Raw genomic sequence first — 21,271 nt, forward strand, 5'->3', positions numbered from 1 at the left:
TATCTTTATACCCAAAGTTACGTGTACAATATTTATGATTTTTCTCCAATACCTTCTACTCTTATTAACCGGTGCACTTCTAGTAAAGACCAATCCCAAAGTGCCACCATCACCACAGAAGATGGAGGCCAAGAAGAAGAAGAAGAAGGACAGGACACACCCCAATTCCTCCATCTTACTTCTTTAGACCCCCCTGTACAGAAAACCTAAACCCTGTGTTCTACACCTTAATTAACTTATCCCTTCACCATTCACCCAGTGAAATCCTCCCAGTCCTCATACAGGTGTCATCTCCTGTGTAGGATCAAAGTCCTGCCACCAGACACTTCTGGCAACATTCCAGGACTCCCGAGCCCCCCAAGGGTGGTCTCGGTCTCTGCACCTCAGTCCTGAGGTGCTGAGATCCCACATCTCCCCCTTCTGTTTGCACCAGGAAAGCTTCTTTTGCTATCCGATTCATAGCGTGTTTTAAACATGCAAATATGCATGGGATAACAAGTATGAGGACTAGTAGAATTATTAAAACATAGAACTCTACCCTTAAAATTCCTCTCCAAATGGGAGAGATGTCAAAGAATTCTACCCTTAAAATTCCTCTCCAAATGGGAGAGATGTCAAAGAATTCTACCATACATTTTGCTTTTGCTGACTAATAGGTATATTACCCCCATTGCTTACTGCAATGAATGAAGGAATGATGCAGATAAGCATCATAAAACTCATGGCTTCCCTTCTATGTGAAATCATTGTTTCGCTTTTCTTTTCAGGACCTTAACAGAGAATTCCCCCCAAAGTCCTTAGTTTCTTTTTATTTCTCTTCCGAGTCGTCTTGTGCTATCTGAGTCTCGACTCCTGTCTGAGTACTCGTCTCTTTGTTACTTGAATCATTGTTTCTCGGATCCACGTTTTCATGTTCTCGCACTCGAAATAGTTTCACGTGTCGTGCCGACACCCACGTCAGACCTCGATCTGTGGAGACACAAGCGAAAGCCTTGCCCCCCACTAGGTGGCGCTGTCACCGGCCTCCCCAGGTCAGACGACAGCATGGACTCGACTGCCCCTCGTCCTGTCAACTGCCGTGTTCGTGATCTCGTTTGAGACCGTGTCTGCCTGGCTTTTAATTCAGCTGGAAATGGAGCTTGAACACCAGAACGTCTCCCTTGAAGGGAAGGGACTGGGACTCCGAGGGTTTTCATCCAGAGGTACCAAGGCTGAAGAGGGTGTGGAGCCGCTGGGACATAGGAACCCGAGCACGGCCCCTCCTCGCCCGAGACGTCACAGGCCCGCCCCCGCCCGCGCTCTACTCTCTGCGCATGCGTGCTCTCCGAGCCTCTCCCCGTCTCTCCTGGGCTGACGTCACTCTCCCCGCCTTGTTCCACCTCCCAGGTCTCCTCCCTCGGTCTGCCCCTGACTCTGTCTCTGTGTCCATTCCTCCCGCCGGTGTGTACGGCCCGCCCCCCGCCGGCACTCGGGCCCGCCCCGCCCCGCAATTCGAGCCGAATTTGTCCGCGGGTTCCTTGCGAGTTCTGCCCGCCGCGCGCGTCTCCAGGACGGCCGCCACCCCCCGGCGCCGTGCTGACAAAAGCCGCACCAGGACATGTGTCTCCCGGTACCTCTTCACCTGCGTTCCCCGCCGGCTCCGCCGCTACCGCGCCGTGCCCCCGCGAGGAAGCGCCCCCCGCCCCGATCCCTTCTCTGTCCCCCCTGCACCCCCCCCTCCGATCCTGACTCCCCTGTACTCTCCGGAGTTTCAGGACGCTTTAGGAGTTTCCTGGGGTTTCTGGGTTTTGGGACCGGGGCTTTAATATTTTTTCCTGCTCTCTTTCTTCGAGAGCCCTTTCCCCCTGGCTTCTTAAGGCCAGAAATAATTTTTTTTTTTTTTTTTTTTTTCCGGAGCTTTGCTCCCCCACCCTTCTGCTGAGGATGCCGCAACTTTTCGTTGCTCTCCCAGTCTTTTCGACTGAACCAATATGCTTTTCTAGCATTACCCTTGCCGGCGAGAGCAGCTTTAACGCTGTCTCGTCTTTTTTTTGTCGTTAAGAAATATCAGTGCCTATTGATTTCCTGCCAAAACCCCACTTCAAATAGCAGGCATGTTTCAGCCCGTGGGTAATTAAGCCTTGCCCACAACAATAGCTGTTTTAATACTTTCCTTGGGATCTCTTCTGTGTGTGTTTGAGCCACGCCTTGTAAGGCGGACAAAATTTCCCATTGTTCTTGGGAGAGTGTGCAATTATGTTCTTATATTTTGACCTTCTCACCGAATCTGTCGTCAGAGCTGTCCGAAGCCTCCCGTCTCTGTCCAGCAGGTCACAGGAGGAGGATCCAGAGGCGCCTTCCGGTTCCGATCCGGGCTGCTCTGCTACGAACTGTCTTCGGTAGAAGCTGAGAGATGTAATTCTCAGTGACTGCTGTTTTTTGCAGACTCTTCTGGCTGTTTTTTTTTTCCTTCTTCTTTTTCTTTTTTCTTCAGGCTTCTCTCCTCAGGAGCTATCAGTGCTCTCCTGAGAACTCGTCCTAGATTGGAGCTGCCCTCTTTGCTTTTCAGCTCTTTAGCTCTTCAGCTCTTCAGGGCTGATCCCCCCCCGAAAGGGTTGGTGGGGAGTAGCCCACGCAGTGAACGCCACTTGTAGATTTTCTGTGGTTCTCTTAGCTGATTTATGCTGATTTAGGTTGATTTATGCTTGATTTATGCTCTCGGTTTTCTGTTTCTCCTGCTGGCTGATTTATGTCCGGAGATAGCTCAGGGATGCCACTTGCTCGGTTTCTCGGCTGTTTCAAAGACCTGGAAGGGCCCAGAGTGGCCTTGGGCAGCCCGGCGCTTCAAAGGACGAGGAGAGACTTCTGATCTTGTTTCGGTCTCAGTGTTTATTAATTGTTTATCTAAAAGATTTTCTTTCAGCCCGACAGAGGTCTGCACAGCAAGTCAGCCATGGGCACACTCCCGCAGCCCCTGGGGCAGTCACTTATCTTTATACCCAAAGTTACGTGTACAATATTTATGATTTTTCTCCAATACCTTCTACTCTTATTAACCGGTGCACTTCTAGTAAAGACCAATCCCCAAGTGCCACCATCACCACAGAAGATGGAGGCCAAGAAGAAGAAGAAGAAGGACAGGACACACCCCAATTCCTCCATCTTACTTCTTTAGACCCCCCTGTACAGAAATCCTAAACCCTGTGTTCTACACCTTAACTTATCCCTTCACCATTCACCCAGTGAAATCCTCCCAGTCCTCATACAGGTGTCATCTCCTGTGTAGGATCAAAGTCCTGCCACCAGACACTTCTGGCAACATTCCAGGACTCTCGAGCCCACCAAGGGTGGTCTCGGTCTCTGCACCTCAGTCCTGAGGTGCTGAGATCCCACAATGATCCAAGTATAGGCATAGGAGGCCGGGAAATAAGAGAAAAATTAAAAGAGAACAGGAAAGAAGAAAAGGAACCAAAGGGGAATAGAGGAAAGAACAGGAGAAAAAAGAGTCAAAAGAACTGGCCGAATTGTATAAACAACTAAAACAGCACTACAAAGATTGGGACCTGCCAGCCTCAAAAAGAATCCGTTTGTGGGATTGATGCAAGAGATTGCTGCAGAATTGGGATTATCCAAATGTTGGATTTATGGGGGTCTAAAAATGGCTGAAACATGGCTGTGGAAAGGTGAGAGCTTAGCTCCAGAGCAGTTTTTAAAATGGAACCACACCCAAATTTCTGGAACATTGAAGAGACCTGAAGGATAGATTTTAAGCCATCAAGTAATTGGAACCATTTGTATAACCCGAGAAGGAAAGAAATGTAATAAAATAGTGCAGCATACTCCTGTTAAGTCCACATTAGTAGTCAATATGGATAATGGTTCAAAAGTTTGGCGACCTGAAATTCCTGATGGATATGGGGGACCAATAAAAGAAATAAACTGGGAGTGGGATGATCAAATTGATTTATGCTGGTACAGAGGTCCTGGAGCTAACCCCTACCAATCCATCAACAGCCTGAGGTCTTATTGGGAACAGCCAGAGAAAAATGATAAGAAATGGAAAGCCCCATAGGGGATATATTAGATTTGTGGGCAACGAGCATACAGTGAGTTACCTCAAAAATGGGGAGGCACCTCTACCTTAGGAGTAATACAACCCTCCTTCTTTGTTCTACCGAGGTCTAGGAGCAATACGTTAGGAACTCCATTGTATGAAACCCTGCAGCAGAATAAAAGAGATTTGAATTTCAATTTTCCAACAGCAGGAGGGAACCAAAAATGGGGAGAGAACAAATGGCCTGCAGAAAGAATTACAGCATATTATGACCCAGCAACATGGGCTCAGGACGGGCCATGGGGATATAGGACCCCAATTCACCTGTTGAATTGATTGATAAGGCTCCAAGCAGTAGTAGAAGTGGTGTCAAATAACACCTCCGGTGCCCTAAAATTGCTGGCCAGGCAATATTCACAAATGCGGGCGTTTGTGTACCAAAACAGGATTGCCCTAGACTATCTGTTAGCAGAAGAAGGAGGAGTTTCTGGGAGATTTAAGGAATCTGAGTGCTGCATAGAAATTGATGATTATGGAGAAGCTATCACCGAACAAGCAGAGGAAATTAAAAGGGTGGCCCATGTGCCAGTACAAAAGTAGAATTCAATCTTGAAAGCAGATTGGTGAGATAACCTCTTTGGAGGTGTTTGGTGGAAAAAGTTAGGATTCACGTGGTTATGTTCAGTTTTGGGACTTTTGTTTCTGCCTTGTATGATTCCGTGTTTTAGTAGTAGGCTAATTCACTTGTGATTCAAGGGATGCAGATTACAACAATGCCTCTAGATCCAGAATCAGCAGTGAAAGGAAAACCAAGATCTATCATGGTAGTAAGAGCTAAATCGACCTGTGTTAAAGAACAAGGAACCAATTAACTGTGGCAGGACCTGGAGAGATTGAAATAACCCAGGAAATGCTAACCAAATTTGAAAAAGAGTGTGAAAAACTAAAGGCAGCGAGAGAAATGCTAGAAAAGTTTGAAGCTGAAATGAGACAACGAGAAAATCCAAATTCTGAAGAATATAAAGGATATCAGTTTTTTTTTTTTATATCAGAATATAAAGGGCACAGTTTTTTAATAAAGCACAAATCAATGATGAAGAAGAGAAATGGGGGATTTGTGGTAAATAAGTATGATTCGTACTGACAAAATTAAAACTGTAATCAATATTCATACAGTAATTAATATATGGAAATGATAACACAGTTAAAACGTGTCATGCAAAGAAAGAAAGGGAGAGGAGGGGTTCGACCCCCCTCTTTCCTGCAGATGTTCAAAGCAAGAAAAAGCAAGAGATATCAGGTACTAAAAATTAAGAGAAAGAAAAGAAAATCTGGTTGGGTCCCAGGAAAATGCCAGCTATAAGAGATTTATTGCTTTGAAGCTTAAATATAATATTATGTTCGTTTTGGCTTGCATTATGCTAGCTTAGTGTACATGCGTACCCAAAAGTGAATTAAAAGACATCGAAGAAGAGGAAAGCCTTCATCCAAAGGCGACCCCCAAAAAGGGGTGCGACCACCAAAAGAATGGTGGAGCATGCCTAGTAAAGGTGGTGATGAGGGCGGAGGTAGAAGTGTGATGAATCGAAAATGGGAGGAGATGCCATTGGCATATGGCATAGAAGAGGAGAATCTTCAATTGGCAAGCTTGTTCGTGAGGTGGCAAGGGTCCAAGAACCTTGCAACCTGTACCCCACAGTTATCTTTTGCTTATGCACTATTATTGGAACCAAATGATCCCTTATTTTTAATCAAAATATACTGTCAATATTTCAAGTGTATCCAATTTTATATATTTTCTAAACTATTCAATTATATTAGCTAATACCTCTAATATTGTTGGGTTTTTCTGATGATGGGGTAATTGGGGAAACATAACAATGAGCACAAAGCCTTTATTTCTGCAAGCTCAGGGATGCTGGGGGGATCTTTGCACCATCAGGCCGAGGTACAAGGCTTGGGATCCTCCAAAGGAACAGGGCCAGCCCCCTTGAGTGGGAGAAGGTGCGGCCTCAGTTGCAGGCCCGGGTGCCTCCTGTGGGCCAGGGCACGGCCCTGGCTGTAAATGTGTTGGGCTGCAGCACAGGGCCAGGGCGGAGCTCAGCAGCCTCATCAGAGCCCAGGGCCACGGCCCTTCCCTGCCGGGGCCCGAGCCTGGCCCGGCCCGGCCCGGCCTGAGCAGCCCGGCCTGGCCCCAGGGAATGGGCTCCGCCCGCCCGCTGCGCCCGCAGGCCGGGCCCAAGGCTTTGCAAGAGGCTTTCTCCCAGCTTTGCAAAACCTCGGCCAAGTGACCCTTTGCTGTGCTGAGAAGAGTAAAGAACCCCCACAAATGTAACCCCGCTGCACATCTCATGAGGGATCCCTGCACACCTTAGGAGTGGCCATCAATAATCCTTTGTGATTCATGAGGGATCCCTGAACCCCTCAGCAGAGACCCCAAAATATCACTTTGTGCCTCATGAGGGACCCCTTCACCTCTGAGCACAGACCCCAAAATATCACATTGTGTCTCATGAGGTTCAGGCCCAGATCATCCCCCAGAAGGCAATGTGCCCTCAGCCCAGGAATGCTCAGCATGGGCTCCCCCAGCCCTCGGGGCCCCGCCGCTGGTCACAGCAGCCCCTGCCTGGCTCCTGCCTGCCCACACCGCGGGCATCCACGGCTGCTCCTGGGCACGGAGGTCAGCCAGTGCTGCTGCCGGGTGGGCTTTGCTGCTGCTGCTGCCACCTGGACACTGGGCTGGCAGCTCCATCTCTTTATTGCAAGAGAAGAGCTCATTCGGGAAGTGCTGCAGTGCCCGATTTCTTCAGCCCAACTAGCTGCCAACACCAACACCCAGAGTGGGCCGCCCCCAGAAAACTGTCAGCTCTGGGGTTTGGCTGTAGGGCACAGCTGCTTTACAGCACAGGTGGACTGCGCTGGGGTAGGGACACGGAACAGGGAGAGCTCTTCTGTATGTTTGTTCCCCGCAGAGTCAGCGACAGAAAGACACTGAATTAAAGCCATACACCGATTTCCAAACTGGGGAGGTCCCTGGGGAGGATACAGTCTTTAGCCAATTGGGACAAACTGAGGGTGGAACACAAGGCGGGGAATACAATGTTTAAACCAATAGGGGATTACAGGGGAGGAGGACAACTTAAACAAACCAATAGGGTTTCAAAGGATAACAAATTGATAGGGAAGTATCTAGAGAAAGGGGCAGGCTTGGGGAGGGATTGCCATTGAATGGGAGGAGGAACAGGAAACAAAAGGGCAGGTCTTTGGGGAGATGGACAACTAGGGAAAAACCAGCAATACAGGGGGGAATCGAGCAATTCATTGGCAATAAAATATGGTATAAAAATACCAAATAAGGGGGTGTGATAAAACTGACTACTAGGACCGAATTACAATCAAAAACATGCACCGCCACAGGGAAGCTCTCAGTCAGGGCTCTGTTGAGCGCTTCCAAATCCTTTCCAGCATCAACAGATGGTCAAACTTGCCCTTATCCCAAGCAAACAGAGTGTTCCTCAACAGCAACCCATTCTGAGGTCCTCTGAGAAATGTGTATTTTATGATTGGCTTTTTGCAAATATAGAAGCCACAGGACACCGAAATCTTTCACAGAGAAAGAATTTATTGCTCTCCTATCAGAAGAAACTAACTTCTTCTGCCTCGCACAGCCCACAAGAAGCCGGTTAGGACTAAGAGGGAGAAGTTGACGATGACCAGACAGAATCCTGTGCTTGAATGGAATTTATGCATCATGTATGAGATGCATGAATATGCAACACCTTATTGATTTTAAGGGTTAATCCTCCGTTCAAGTCTGTCCTTTATCGGGCTTATGCTGCTCAGAAAATAGGTACCCAGATGTCCGTAGCTCTGTCTTTCTATTGTCTCCTATTCTCCTAATCCAGATTGTCCAAAATTTTTATCACTGTAATGATATTGCTATTTTTATAACCATTTTATTATTAATAAAATTTTAAAACTTTACAAACAAGGGATTGCCATTTTTCACACCTCTTCTGGGAATCAGGAACACGTGTGGTGGTTCCAGCTGCACCTGTGGGAGCAATGGGGAGCGTCAGCCCGTGCTGTGCTGCACTGCTGAGCTGGCAGCACGGTGGATGCGGGCAGGACGTTCTCCGTTTCCCCCAGAGCTGGGGCCTGCAGGCACCTTGCCGCCCCTTGGCACAGGCTGTGCCACCCAACAAAGCCCAGCAGGCCGGGAGGAGAGCCCGGGGCCAGCGCAGCTGCTTGGGCAGTGGCTGCTTGGAGGGACACGGGCCAAAGCCATCCCTGAGCAGCCACTGCCAGCCCTGGCCCTCCCTGCCCCGTGACAGCTCCCCCAGCCCCAGGGAACCGACTGACACAAACTCCACAGCCAGCAAAGAGATTGTCCCAGTAATTGTCTACTGCTCTTCTTCCCTGTGGTTGGTCCCAGCAACATCCCTCACACTGCCCTAAATGCCCACACATGGGCTGACCAGCCCCTATGCTTTTCCAGTCTGCTCTCAGAAATTTTGCAACAAATCCACCAATAAATTCCAGGTTTCCTCTGGGAATTGCACAGTACAGTTTACTTCATTTTTTCCCAATACCTGGAATTTCCTGTATATTCTAATCGTCTTAATGACCTCTGATTCTTTTCAGTGGTTTTTTTTTTTTTTTTGTATTGAGACAGATGAAACATCCTTGATGGTTTTAGTATTGGCAGGTCTGTATTTTTCTTAGCAAGGTGGTTTACTTATTGTCTACATGTAAACTTATTATTATTTATGGTATAGTGTTCCCCAATTACTTTGACAACCTGTAATTCACTTCTTAGTCAATGCTCCCTATATGAATAATTTTGAATCTCTATCGGAATATAAAAATCTCAGAAAGCTGTCTTTTTAATTTTGATGACACACTTTCTCCCCATTCCTAGCTTTTACAATGATCCTTTTTGAAACATCCCTGAGCATAGGTAGGCTTACTTGGGAAATGATTGGCTTAACCTGGGAATGGATTATTACTTTTAGTGCTATAAACCTACATTGCTTCAAGCTTCACAGCCACAGGCCAGATTTGTGGCTCAAGGCATGGATGCCTGTCTGAATTAAAACAATGTTTGTGAGGCAGCTGAAGAGCTTAGACCTCAGACATTGAAATTCCTGGGATGAGAAGGAGGAGGAAGAAAGGATAAAATTGTGTTACAAAGGCTGTTTTTTCACTTCTAGTGTGCCAGAAGTATGGTAGACTACACGTGTCTTCAAGTGTCATTTAATTCCAGAACAACTCTCTACAGTGCCAGACACCAGGACAAATTACTCAAAACTTTACATCCTAATGCATCAGCTTTAATTCTAGTGAGAGGTAGACCTTCATTCCAGTCCGATTAGCAAATCCACAAAGCAATCTTGCCACTGTGTGAATGGCAAGAAGAACTTGTTTGTGAACAGATGAATATGTCCCACTCAATCATGACCAAAATTTGCCTTGACTTGGAAGCAAGTAGACAAGGAGCAATGCAGTATTTGGGTTTCATCCAGTGATAAATGGGGCAAGAAGCATTAACAGCTTACCTGTTTTACAGAACATAAATACTGATGCAGCCAAAAATGCGCCTACATGAGGGGATCTTCAGGACATTCCTTTATTTCTTAACTAGGAATGGGCAGCAAAACGCTGGCATTTATCTGAAATAGAAGCAGTGTTCCTCCCCTGTTTCTCCTGGAGCACAATGTCTGTTATTTGCAGACTTCACTGCCCAGCCCATGAATGCTCTCTGGGCCAATTGCTAAAGGACCCAACTACCAAAATGCAGGTGCCACATAATCACCCCAGCACTAATCCAGCACTGCTTTGATGGTGCCCAGGAGCACAGAATGGCTTGGCTTGGAAGGGACATTTAAAGGCCATCCAGTCCAATGCCCTGCAGTGAGCAGGGACACCTTTAGGTAGGTCAGGTTGCTGAGAGCATGAGCTTGAATGTCTGCAGGGATGGATGTCCACCTCTCTGGGCAACCTGTGCCAGGCCTTCCAGACCTAGTGTAAAAAATGGGTTACTTTTGTCCAGTCTGAATTGACCATCTTTTAGATTAAATCCATTCCCTCTCGGTCTGCTCACAAAAGGCTCTACTAAAAGTGCTGTCCCATCTCTTTTACAAGCCCCCTTAAGGTACTGAAAGGCAGCAATCAGGTCTCCCTGGAGTCTGCTCTCTTCCAGACTGAATGCCACCAGCTCTCCCAGCCTGTCTCCAAAGCAGAAGGGCTCCAGCCCTCAGAGCAATTTGTCCCTCCTCTGGACTAGATCCAACAGGACCATGGCCTTCCTGTGTGGGGAGCCCAGAGATGGATGCAGTACTCTGTCGTGGTACAGACAAAGATAGTACAAAGCAACACACTCCATTTCCAGAAGGCTTCAAACACTGTTTTTATTCTAGCATGCATGCTCGTTCTACATTATTACAAAGCTCATAAGTTTACACTTTACTCACTGGTCACCAGAGACAAGCAAAATGCTTCATGGACTAGGCAGTTGCAGATTTATCTTATTTATCCTTCTTTCTTTCTTGGTTTCTATGTCAACAACCTTGGTAGGAAATTTTTTCAGGGGTAAACATGGATCCTCTTATCACAGTTCCCAGTGGCTCACAGAGGTCACTGTAAAACCTCTTCCACTGTACTCCAGGTGGGGTCTCACCAGAGCAGAGGGGTGGAATCACCTCCTTCAAGCTGCTGGGCACTCTCCTTTGGATGCACATAGCTGGCTCATGTGCAGCCTCTCGTCTTGCAGCATCCCCAAGTCCATCTTGGCAGGGCTGCTCTCCATCCCTTCATGGCCCAGCCTGTGAGATCAGCTGGGCTGGGACTGTGTCACAGCCCTTGGACAGAGCAGCTAGGCAGGACGAACTCCTGGCCAAAGAAGGCAGATCCCACTCCCCACACAACTCCACCCTGGCCGTGAGGTCACAGCAGGCTCTGAGGTCACAGAGGTGCCAGAGCCCCGTGGTTGCACAGCAGCACAAGGAGCGAGCAGTCAGTGCTTGAGCACAACTGTTGCGGCAGCAGCAGCGGCGGTGGCAGCAGTGGTGCTGACATTCGGACATGGGTGTCAGGACAGCGGTGGCAGCAAGAGCTGCGGGACTGGCAGAGGGCAAGGCAGCATGGCCCTTGCTCTGCGCCTCTTCCTCCTGCTCCTCCTGGCCGTGGCCCTGCCTGCCAGGGTTGCCCAGGCTGCTCCGCTGCAAGCGCAGCGAGCAGGTGAGCCGGCAGCCTGGCTCCCCTTTCCCGGGACAGCGCTCCCTGCTCCCCGGGAAGTGCTGGGGATGGTTTTCCCCAGGCCTTCAGGGAGGGTTTCCTCTGGGGGAGGGAGAGAGCCCCCAGGACCCTGGGCTGGCCCTGTTTCCTCTCCAGGGATGCGTCACAGGGCCCGCAAAGAGGGTGGAGAGTGACCAGGAGCCAGCCCAGAGCTCCCCAGGCCCCTGTGCAGCTTTGGCCTTGTGCATTCACATCTGGCACCCACAGCCTTACATGACCCCCTTGCAGTGCCCATTTCCTATAGGCAGTGGGGGATCCCAGCACACCATGAAAATGTCCTGGTCTTTGCTCTCTTCTAGACTGGAACGAAAAGATGGCTTATATGGAAAAGCTGGTGAACGACACTGTGAAGACTCGAGGGCATGGTGCAGGCAAGTTCTCTGTGTGCCTTTCCTGAAAAATAATCAGTGTCCATGTGGCAACGGCTCAGTCATGAGCCTGCTCCCTTAACATAATCTCAGGGTTTAAAGAAGCTGGAAATCTTGCCCTGCTCCCTTCTGTGATCCCACAGGATCGCTGTCAGTGGGAGGAAGGAGCATTTATCTGTCCATCCCCCTCCCATGTGCAATGCCAGTGTGTCCTTCTGTGTGCTCTGTGCAGCCACAGAGAAGAGCAGAGAGGGAAGGGGCTGGGCCCAGGGCTGTTCTCCAGGGCTGAGCCTTTCTCAGCTCGTTTGCCGGCCCCAGGGAGCCTGAGCTGCTCCTGCTGCCACTGCCAAGCCCTGGCCCTGCCTGGGGCTGGGTTTGGAGCTGCTGGCAGCTCCAGGGAGTCCTTTCTGCCCCGACTGCCCCACAGGGGGCTCCTTCCATCCCAGTGTGGGGCCACTGCAGGCACGAGGTGCCCCTGGTCCTGCTCCTGAGAGGAAGGCAGAGCCAAGGGAGTGCCTTGGAGGGCACCAATCACCCAGGTGCCCTCACTGCCACTTGTGCCTGAAGGAGAAATGGGACTTTCCATTAAGGTCCTCCTAAATGGAAGAACCGAGACATAGGAGACACGAAATCCTTGGAGGCGGCCAAACATCTGGACCAGATGCTGAATGACCTGGAGAGACGCCGTGGTGGGTGCATTTCCCTCAGCCTTGTCCTGGGGCTCAGCAGCCGGGGGCTTTGGCTGCACATCTGGACACACCGTGCCCGGCACAGCGGGAAGGGATCCATGGCAGCCTCGCTGCCCCACTGCTGCTTCCACGCCCTGCAGGGCTGTTTGCCAGCCTGGCCTGGCTGCAGCTTCTCCCCAGCCTCTGCAGGAAGGCATTTGGCATCAGTTCACAGGCAGCCCAAACTGCACCACGGGCCATACATGCCCTGAGATCCCCTGCAATTTCCTAATCTCCAGTCAAATCAGGTGTAGGGGCTTTTTTCGGTCAGGGAGGGCCCTGGCCCAGCCCCAATAACCTGGCTATTTTACTGATCCTTATCCATGACTTGACAAGTATTTTCTCCTGAAGTTGCCACTTCCTGCAATGATTCCATTGGATCCAGCTGTGCTTTTTCCTTTCTCAAGCAATGGAGCAAAAGTCCATGCAGATGGGGCCATATCCTGTAGGAAGCAATGGCTTTGTGCCAGCCACTGATGCAGGAAAGGAGGAGATGCCAGACATGGGCACAGGTACAGGCGATAATTGCTTCGCTAGGCTCAGCCCTTGGCGGGGCTGTGTGGCAGCAGCTCTTCCCCCAGGGCCTGCCCTTGCCCGGCCCGGCAGCAGCCAAAGCTGGAGGAGCCTCGGGAGCCTTGGAGGCCTCTGGAGCTCGTTCACAGCCCCGGGGAAAAGGGACCCGTGCACCACTGTCCCTCCCGCTGCAGCTGCTCCGGAGCTGGCCCTGAGTGCCCCGAGGCCCAAGGCACAGGAGCAGCCCCGAGCGGGAGCCCTGCCACGAGCCCAGGGCCAGAGCCAGCCTCAGCTCCCGACTGGGCAGGGGCTGCACTGGGTCCTGACAGGGCCTGACTCTGTGCCCTGGGGCTGGGGGAGCTGTCACGGGGCAGGGAGGGCCAGGGCTGGCAGTGGCTGCTCAGGGATGGCTTTGGCCCGTGTCCCTCCAAGCAGCCACTGCCCAAGCAGCTGCGCTGGCCCCGGGCTCTCCTCCCGGCCTGCTGGGCATTGTTGGGTGGCACAGCCTGTGCCAAGGGGCGGCAAGGTGCCTGCAGGCCCCAGCTCTGGGGGAAACGGAGAACGTCCTGCCCGCATCCACCGTGCTGCCAGCTCAGCAGTGCAGCACAGCACGGGCTCACGCTCCCCATTGCTCCCACAGAAGTGCTTGGCAAGTCAGACACTGACGCCCAGAATCCACGGAAAAACCCAAGAATTATCTGCCCCCAGGACGTGCGCAGGTCCTGCATGATAGGCACGGTAGTGACAGTGTTCACTGTGCCAATTTCCATGGTGCTGTGCTACGTTGGGTTCCGGTGGTGGAAGGGAAAGAAACGGTAAGTTGTTGCTCATCTCTTCCCACCAGATTCTTCAAAGTCCGCACACAGTCAGGGAACATTCAGGGAACAGAGAGGCTGCAGTGTCGGTGTGGCAAGTCCATGGCTGTCCAAAGAACTCTGCTGAGGGTTCTGCTGCTGCCCAGAGCTTTCCTTGGCCTCCTAATTGCTGGGCCTTGTCTTGGGGGGCCCGCTGGGGCTGCAGCCAGTGCTGACTCCCACTGAGGCTGCCTGGCCAAGAGCAGTCCCAGGGGCTCAAGGCAGAGGCAGAGCAAGGTGGGGAGGAGAAAGAGCAGGGACAAAATTGCCCTTGAAAGGCAGAGGCGTTCTGGGGCCCGCTCCTGGCCAGGGAGCCTGCCCAGAGCCGTGCCCTGCTCGCCGGGGCCTTGAGGGACAGCTGTGCAGCTGGGCCAAGCTGTGCCAGCAGCTCCAGTCGTGCTGGGGAGCCTTGCCAGCTCTGGGCCCTGCTGTGCAGGAGGGTCCCTGTGTGCCTCTGGCAGCTGGGGCCTCAGCCGCCTCCTCTCTCCACAGTCGCGCTGCTGCCGCTCCATCAACCCGGCCAAGAAGGCGTGCCTCTCCCTCGCCCCCAGAGAGCCCAGAGACCGTCGCCTTTGACAGCTCTCACACGAGGCCTCGGCAGCAGCAGTTGCCCAAGAAAGCAGAGCACCAGCCCTCCGTGCCTCCCCCACGGCCCCCCAGCCCGGCCTTGAAGCGGAAGCCTCCCGAGATCCCCCCACCTCCTCCCCTCCCGAGCCCACCGCCCTGGTCCAACTAGGACTGCAACTGGGCCAGCCACGCAGGGCTTGGGCCACCAACAGCTTGGCCACCTGCCCTCCTCTACAATGAGCACGTGTTACCTAAGGGCAACAGCCAGAGTCAGTTTTCACACTCTTGGACCTTCAACAGGAAGGGCTGAAGATTCTTCCCATGCCCTTTCTCATCCTTTACCTCTTTGCTTTTCATACAGTTGGGAGCTGGTTGCATCTCTTAAAGACTTTATTAGCACTGCATGTTTTGCCTTACCTGTCAAGGGAAAAAAAATAAAAAAAAATTTCAGTTTTGATTTCATTTTTAGTGTGGTTGGGCTGCTCACATTTTCAGCAATTAATTTTCCATGGTATTGCTTCCTTTTTCCTTACTATCCATAAAAAGTTCATCTGGACATAAAAATCACCAGCATTACTGAGATTTACCTCAAAGCCCAAATAGGGAATCTAGCACCAAACATTCTTCCTGTGTACTGCACAACAAGAAATATTCAGAGGAAAATATAGTTGCTGGTGAGGCTCGTGGAACTCCCAGAATACTGAGCCTGCAGAGGAGGCAGACAGCCCTGGCAGTGGCTGAGGGGACTTCTCATCACAGACTCCTCTGAAAGTGTGTCACTCCAGGAGGAGAAAGCATTTAAACCTGTGCCTTACCTTCCTCCTGTGCTAAAATGTAAGGTTCCTCCTGAGCTACAAACAATTCTCCATTCCTCAACAAAGCTACTCATGTTCTTGACTTATCTTAAAGAGCAAAAGCAAATGTGGTCAGAAATTTCTCATCAAAGCCTCTTTGCAGAGAAACGCCGCCATATGTGAGAAAATAGTTCTTAGCATCAATTCACTCAAAAGAAAGCCAACCCTGAATTGAGCAGTGCTTTAAATGAACTTGAATTCTCCTTCCTCACCTATCAGCCGGATTTGTTTTATGGTAAATAGGTATGAATTTTGCTGCCAAAATTTATACAACAATCAATATTCATTCAGTAATTAATATTTGGAAATAATAAAACAGTTAAAACGTGTCATGCCAAGAAAGAAAGGGAGAGGAGGGTTTCCACCCCCCACCTCTTTCCTGCAGATGTTCAAGGACATGAAAAAGCAAGAGATAACAATTATTAAAATTAACAGAAAGAAGGGAAAATCTGGATGGGTCCCAGGAAAATGCCAGCTATAAAAGATTTATTGCTTTGATGCTTAAATGTGGTAATATGTTAGTTTTGCCTTACATTCTACTGGTTTGGTGCACATGTGTAACCCAAGGGTGAGTTAGGGACATCGAAGAAGAGGAGAGGCCTTCATCAAAAATGACCCTCAAAGAGAAAAGGAGGCTGTGAGTATCACCAGGTTTTGGGTCTGGGGGGTGGCTGTATGCATGTGTGAGTGTGTGTGGAGTATCTGGGACAGAGGCTGGGCAGTCCTGGACCCTTCAAGCGGGTGAGGCCTCCCGGTACCGCGTTTCCAAGATATCCGCAAGGAGACTGGCCAGTAAAGGAGGGAAGTGAAAGAAAAGTGAACGAGTGGAGACCCCAGGAGGGTTTCACCATGGGGGAAGGAGGGCGTCCCTGGTCCAAGCACCTGTGGGAAGGTCCTTGAGCAGGAGGGATTGACTCAGTAGGGAGAATGAGAAGGAGAGTGATTGAATAGGTTCAATTTCCTTGGAGGGCTTGGTAGCTGGCAATTTAGGATGAGATTAGATGGTGAGAGAACATGGCTAATGGATTGAGAAAGAGTGAGAAATAGGAGTGGAACAAGTAGATTGAAAAGGCAGTGAGACAGAGTAGTAAGTGAGGAAGTTGAACCACGAGGTGAGTGTGGAAAACCAAGACTCTCCTGGTACCGGGGATCTCTTAGTTTGTTGCCGCCAGAGATGGGTCAGGGAAAAAGTAAGTCCTTAGACCCAGGGGCTGCGGATTGTGTGAAAAATTCGCAGGAGTTTAGGGTATCTGGGAACTTTGAGGGGGGTTCTCAGGAAGGGAGCATTCCTCAGGACAGCCCACTGGCGATGATACAGTTTTGGGATGGAATGGGAATCCTGAAGGGGAAAAAGTAAACGAAAATGATTAAGTATTGCATGTTTGAATGGACAAAGGAAATGATCCTGAAAGATATATTGGCCAAAGTTTGGATCATTTGAGGATTGGATTTGCCAGGCTCTAAATATATATGTGAATTCGAAAAACCCTGTTAATCAGGAGGCGAGTGTGTATGCTGCCTTATGAAGTCCTGAAGGGAGAAGTAGGTTTCTTGTTCAGAGGTAGGAAGCTGGGGGTTCCCAATGTATCCTTTATTAACCAAAGGGCAGGTGGTTAAAAGGAACAGGCAGGAGCCATGGGACCCACTAAATCAGCTCCCACCCCCTTATGGACAACCCAACCAGCTAGCTCAGCCACAGGCCCCTGAGAGTCCCCCCATAAATCCAAATGCACCTCCTCTTCAAGAGGAGCTGGTGGCACACAGAACCAGAGGCAGAGGGAGACAAGGGGAGGAAAATGATGGAGATGAGGGGGAAGAAAGGGAGAATCAATTGTACCCACTTAGAGAGGTTCCCACTGTTAGCGTTCAAAAACACATAATCACGGAGCAATTATATGCGGTGCTTTTTATTAAGAGCTCTGGGAATCGGGGTATATTCAACCCAAATCTGACTCCGACCATACATCCGAATTGATCATGTTTTATACTCTATCGTTACATAATTTTCATGTTAATTATTAAACTTATATTGTCGTATTGTATACATAAATTTAGCCCCTCTCTGAATTTCCAACATAGTTTCTCACTATTCTTCTAATGGTTATATAATAATTACATTTAATTACTAAACAATCATCACATCTAACAATTATATAATTTATCATACTGCTTACGCAGGTGCACTTGATCTGGGAAAGCACAAAGCCTAACATTTTAGATTCTATCTTTAAGTTTTTCCAGGGTTCCACTATCACCATGGCAAATCCAGGACAGAGGCCACCTATTGGTTATGTGAGTGTTCCCCTAAAGACCGGGGATGTCAGGGAGTTTAAGAAGGAGATGGGTACACTGATAGAGGACCCCGTCGGAGTGGCAGAAAAGTTAGATCAGTTTTTGGGACCAAACACATATACCTGGGTGCAGATGCAGTCTATGCTAGGAATTTTGTTTACAAGAGAAGAGAGAGAGATGATCAGACAGGCAGGAATGTGGATTTGGGACAGAGAACTGAGGGACAAGGGCAGAGTAATCAGAAATGGCCTATGCAGGATCCAAATTGGAATAATCAGAATGCCAAGTATAGTTAGAATATGAGTGATCTCCAGTGAATAATTGTTCAAGGAATTTGTGGGGCAGTCCCTAGGGGACATAATATAGGAAAAGCTTTGAGTCAGCAGCAGAGAAAGAATGAGTCCCCGGCAGAATGGTTAGAGAGATTAAAGAAAGACTTGCAATTATACTCAAGCATAGATACTGATACTGCACCGGGGCAGGTTCTTTAAAAACTCAGTTTGTAGCAAAATCCTGGGGAGACATCAGGAAGAAGCTGGAAAAATTAGAAGATTGGCAGGACAGGGGACTTCAGGAATTACTGAGAGAAGCACAAAAGGTGTATGTAAGGAGAGATGAGGAAAAGCAGAAGGGAGATGCATGAATTTTGGTTGCAACAGTTAAAGAAATGCAGGCAGCTTTGATTACAGAAAAACCTGCAGGAAAGAACAGAGCAGATGTCAGCATCTATTTTTAGGGACACAGGACCCATGTGTTTTTCTTGCCACAAGAAGGGGCATTTAAAAATTCTTGCCCTACCTTGAGGGGTGCAGGACCCACCTGTTTTTACTGTCATAAAAAGGGGCACCTACAAACAAGTTTTAGGAAGAAACAGCAAGAGGAGAAAAATTTTCAGGAGGATTAGGGAGGTCAGGGGCTCTATTTAATGAAGGGGACCAAAACACCACCAGAAGAGCCCTTGATAAAGTTCAAGATAGGTCCCCATAGTAAAGAAGTTATATTTTTAGTGGATACTGGAGCTTCTCCGGCAACAGTTAGAAAATTACCCCAGGGATGTAAGATAAGTCGTGAGCGAGTTCCAGTAATTGGAGTTAAGGGAGAGGCATTTCCCGTTCCTGTAATTAAAGGGGTGCAAATTGAAACAGATGACAAATTTGGAGTAAATGATTTATTGTTGATACTGGAGGCCGAGAATAATTTATTAGGCAGAGATCTAATAATAGCCTTGGATTTACAGATAAAACCCTGTGAAGAAAAACCTAAAAGTTATTCTTTAACTGAAGAGGACAATCTGGAAATTAATGATACGGTTTGGCATTCGGGTGAAGGGGGGAACCTCAACATTCCGCCTATTAAAATTGAAATACAGAATCGAGAAGTACCAATCTGAGTGAAGCAATATTCAATATCACTAGAGGAGCAGAAGGGATTAAAACCAGTGATTGACAATTTAATACAGCAAGGAATATTAGAACCTTGCACGTCACCCCCTAATACTCCCATCTTACGGGTAAAGAAACCTGACGGGAGTTACAGGCTGGTTCAAGATTGAAGGGCAATAAAACAAAGGACTATTACACATTTTCCAATAGTGGCTAACCCATATACTTTGTTGAGTCAATTGCCTCCTAATTACATGTGGTATAGTGTGGTGAATTTAAAAGATGCCTTTTGGACTTGCCCTTTGGATGAGGGCAGTAGAGATTATTTTGCTTTTGAGTGGGAAGATTGGGAGACAGGTAGAAGAGAACAGCTCAGGTGGACGGTACTACCGCAGGGTTTCACCGAGTCACCTAATCTTTTTGGGAGAGCATTAGAAAATCTCTTAAAAACTTTTGAGTTGCCTGAAGGAATCAAGTTGTTACAGTATGTGGATGATTTGTTCTTAGCAGACGAAAGGGAGGAGAAAACTAGGAGGAGCACTATTCATTTGCTGAATTTTTTAGGTGAAAATGGACTGAAAATATTCAGATCCAAATTACAGTTTGTGGAGTCAGAAATCAGGTACTTAGGTCATTGGATCAGTAAGGGAAAGAAAAAGCTGGACCCTGATAGAGTTTGAGGAATATGAAACATGGGACCCCTGACATAAAAAATAAGACAATTTTTAGGTCTTTTGGGTTATGGCAGACGGTGGATTGAAGGATTTAGTGGAAAAGTGAAATTTCTGTATGAAAAATTGCCTACAAACCATTTTAAGTGGACTACAGAGGATTAGAAAAAATTTGAAGAGGTTAAAGAAGTTTTGTTGCAGGCTCCTGTACTAAGTCTTCCTGATTTGGGAAAACCCTTTCAGTTATTTGTAAGTACAACTCATCAGACAGCCTATGGGGTACTGACTCAAGACTGGGCAGGAAGCTGGAAACCAGTGGGCTATTGTTCAAAACTATTAAATCCAGTTAGTAAAGGCTGGCCAACATGTTTACAGGCTTTGGTAGCGCCTGCCTTGCTAGTGGAAGAGGCCCAAAAAGTAACCTTTGGTACACCTTTGGAAGTATTCACCCTCACAATATTAGAGGAATTTTAGCAGAAAAAGCTGAAAAATGGTTAAGAGATAGACGAATACCGAAGTACGAGGCTGTCTTGATTACCTCCCCCGAATTAGACTTGAAGGTGACACAAGTACAGAGCCCTGCTCAGTTTCTTTATGAGGATCCAGGGGAACAGCTGGTACATGATTGCATAGAGGTTACAGAATTACAAACAAAAATACGTCCAGATTTGGGAGACCAAGAATTACAAAGGGGAGAAAAGTTAGTTACAGATGGGTCATCTCGGGTAGTGAGTGGGAAAAGAAAATCAGCTTATGCTATAATCAGTGGGGGACAGCTTGAGGTAAAGGAGTCTGGTCCCCTTAGTCCATCCTGGTCAGCACAAGCTTGTGAACTTAATGCATTACTCCGTGCATCATTAATACTAGAGGGCGAGAAGGGACTATTTATATGGACTCCAGATATGCTTTCAGTGTAGTACATACTTTAGGAAAAATTTGGAAGGAAAGGAGACTTATAAGCACTCAAGGAAAAGGGGTAGTACACGAGAGATTGATAATTCAGATATCTGAAGCTTTAAAGGGCCCAAAGAGAATAGCAGTGGTTCATGTAAAGGGGCACCAGAGAGGGAGGGATATTAGAGTCAGAGGAAATAATCTGGCCAATGAAGAAGCAAGAAGAGCAGCCTTAAGGAAAAGAGATACTGAAATCATGACCTTACAAGAAACAGACATTCAGCAGGAGACACTTTCCCTTTCACTAGCAGAACTGGCAGCTATAAGGAAATTAGGAGCAACATTTAAGGAGGGAAAGTGGCTTCTTCCTGATGGCAGGATTATGATGCCAAAGCCAGTGGCACATCAGATCTTAGATAACTTGCATAGACAGACACACTGGGGAACAAGAGCCCTTTGTGATCACTTTTCAAAATTTTATGGGTGTATAGAGATATTTGAAAGTGGAAAACAAATTACCCAGGGGTGTCTAAGAACGTGTTGAGGAGCCCTCTCTCTGGAGGACACAAAACAGCCTACAGGCCATTTGAAAAGATCCAGGCTGACTTCACAGAATTGTCTAAAGTGGGTCAGTGGAAGTATTTGTTAGTTATAATAGATCAATTAACTCAGTGGGAGAAGCATTTCCAGCAGCTTGGGCTACAGCTCAAACAGTGGCTAAAATATTGTTAGAACATGTAATTCCAAGATTTGGATTAGTGAGGGTCATTGATTCAGACCAGTGTACGCATTTCACTGCAATTTTAGAAACTGAGATTG

This window comes from Melospiza melodia, chromosome 10, assembly GCF_035770615.1.
Source record: "Melospiza melodia melodia isolate bMelMel2 chromosome 10, bMelMel2.pri, whole genome shotgun sequence".
Classification (NCBI taxonomy): Eukaryota; Metazoa; Chordata; class Aves; order Passeriformes; family Passerellidae; genus Melospiza; species Melospiza melodia.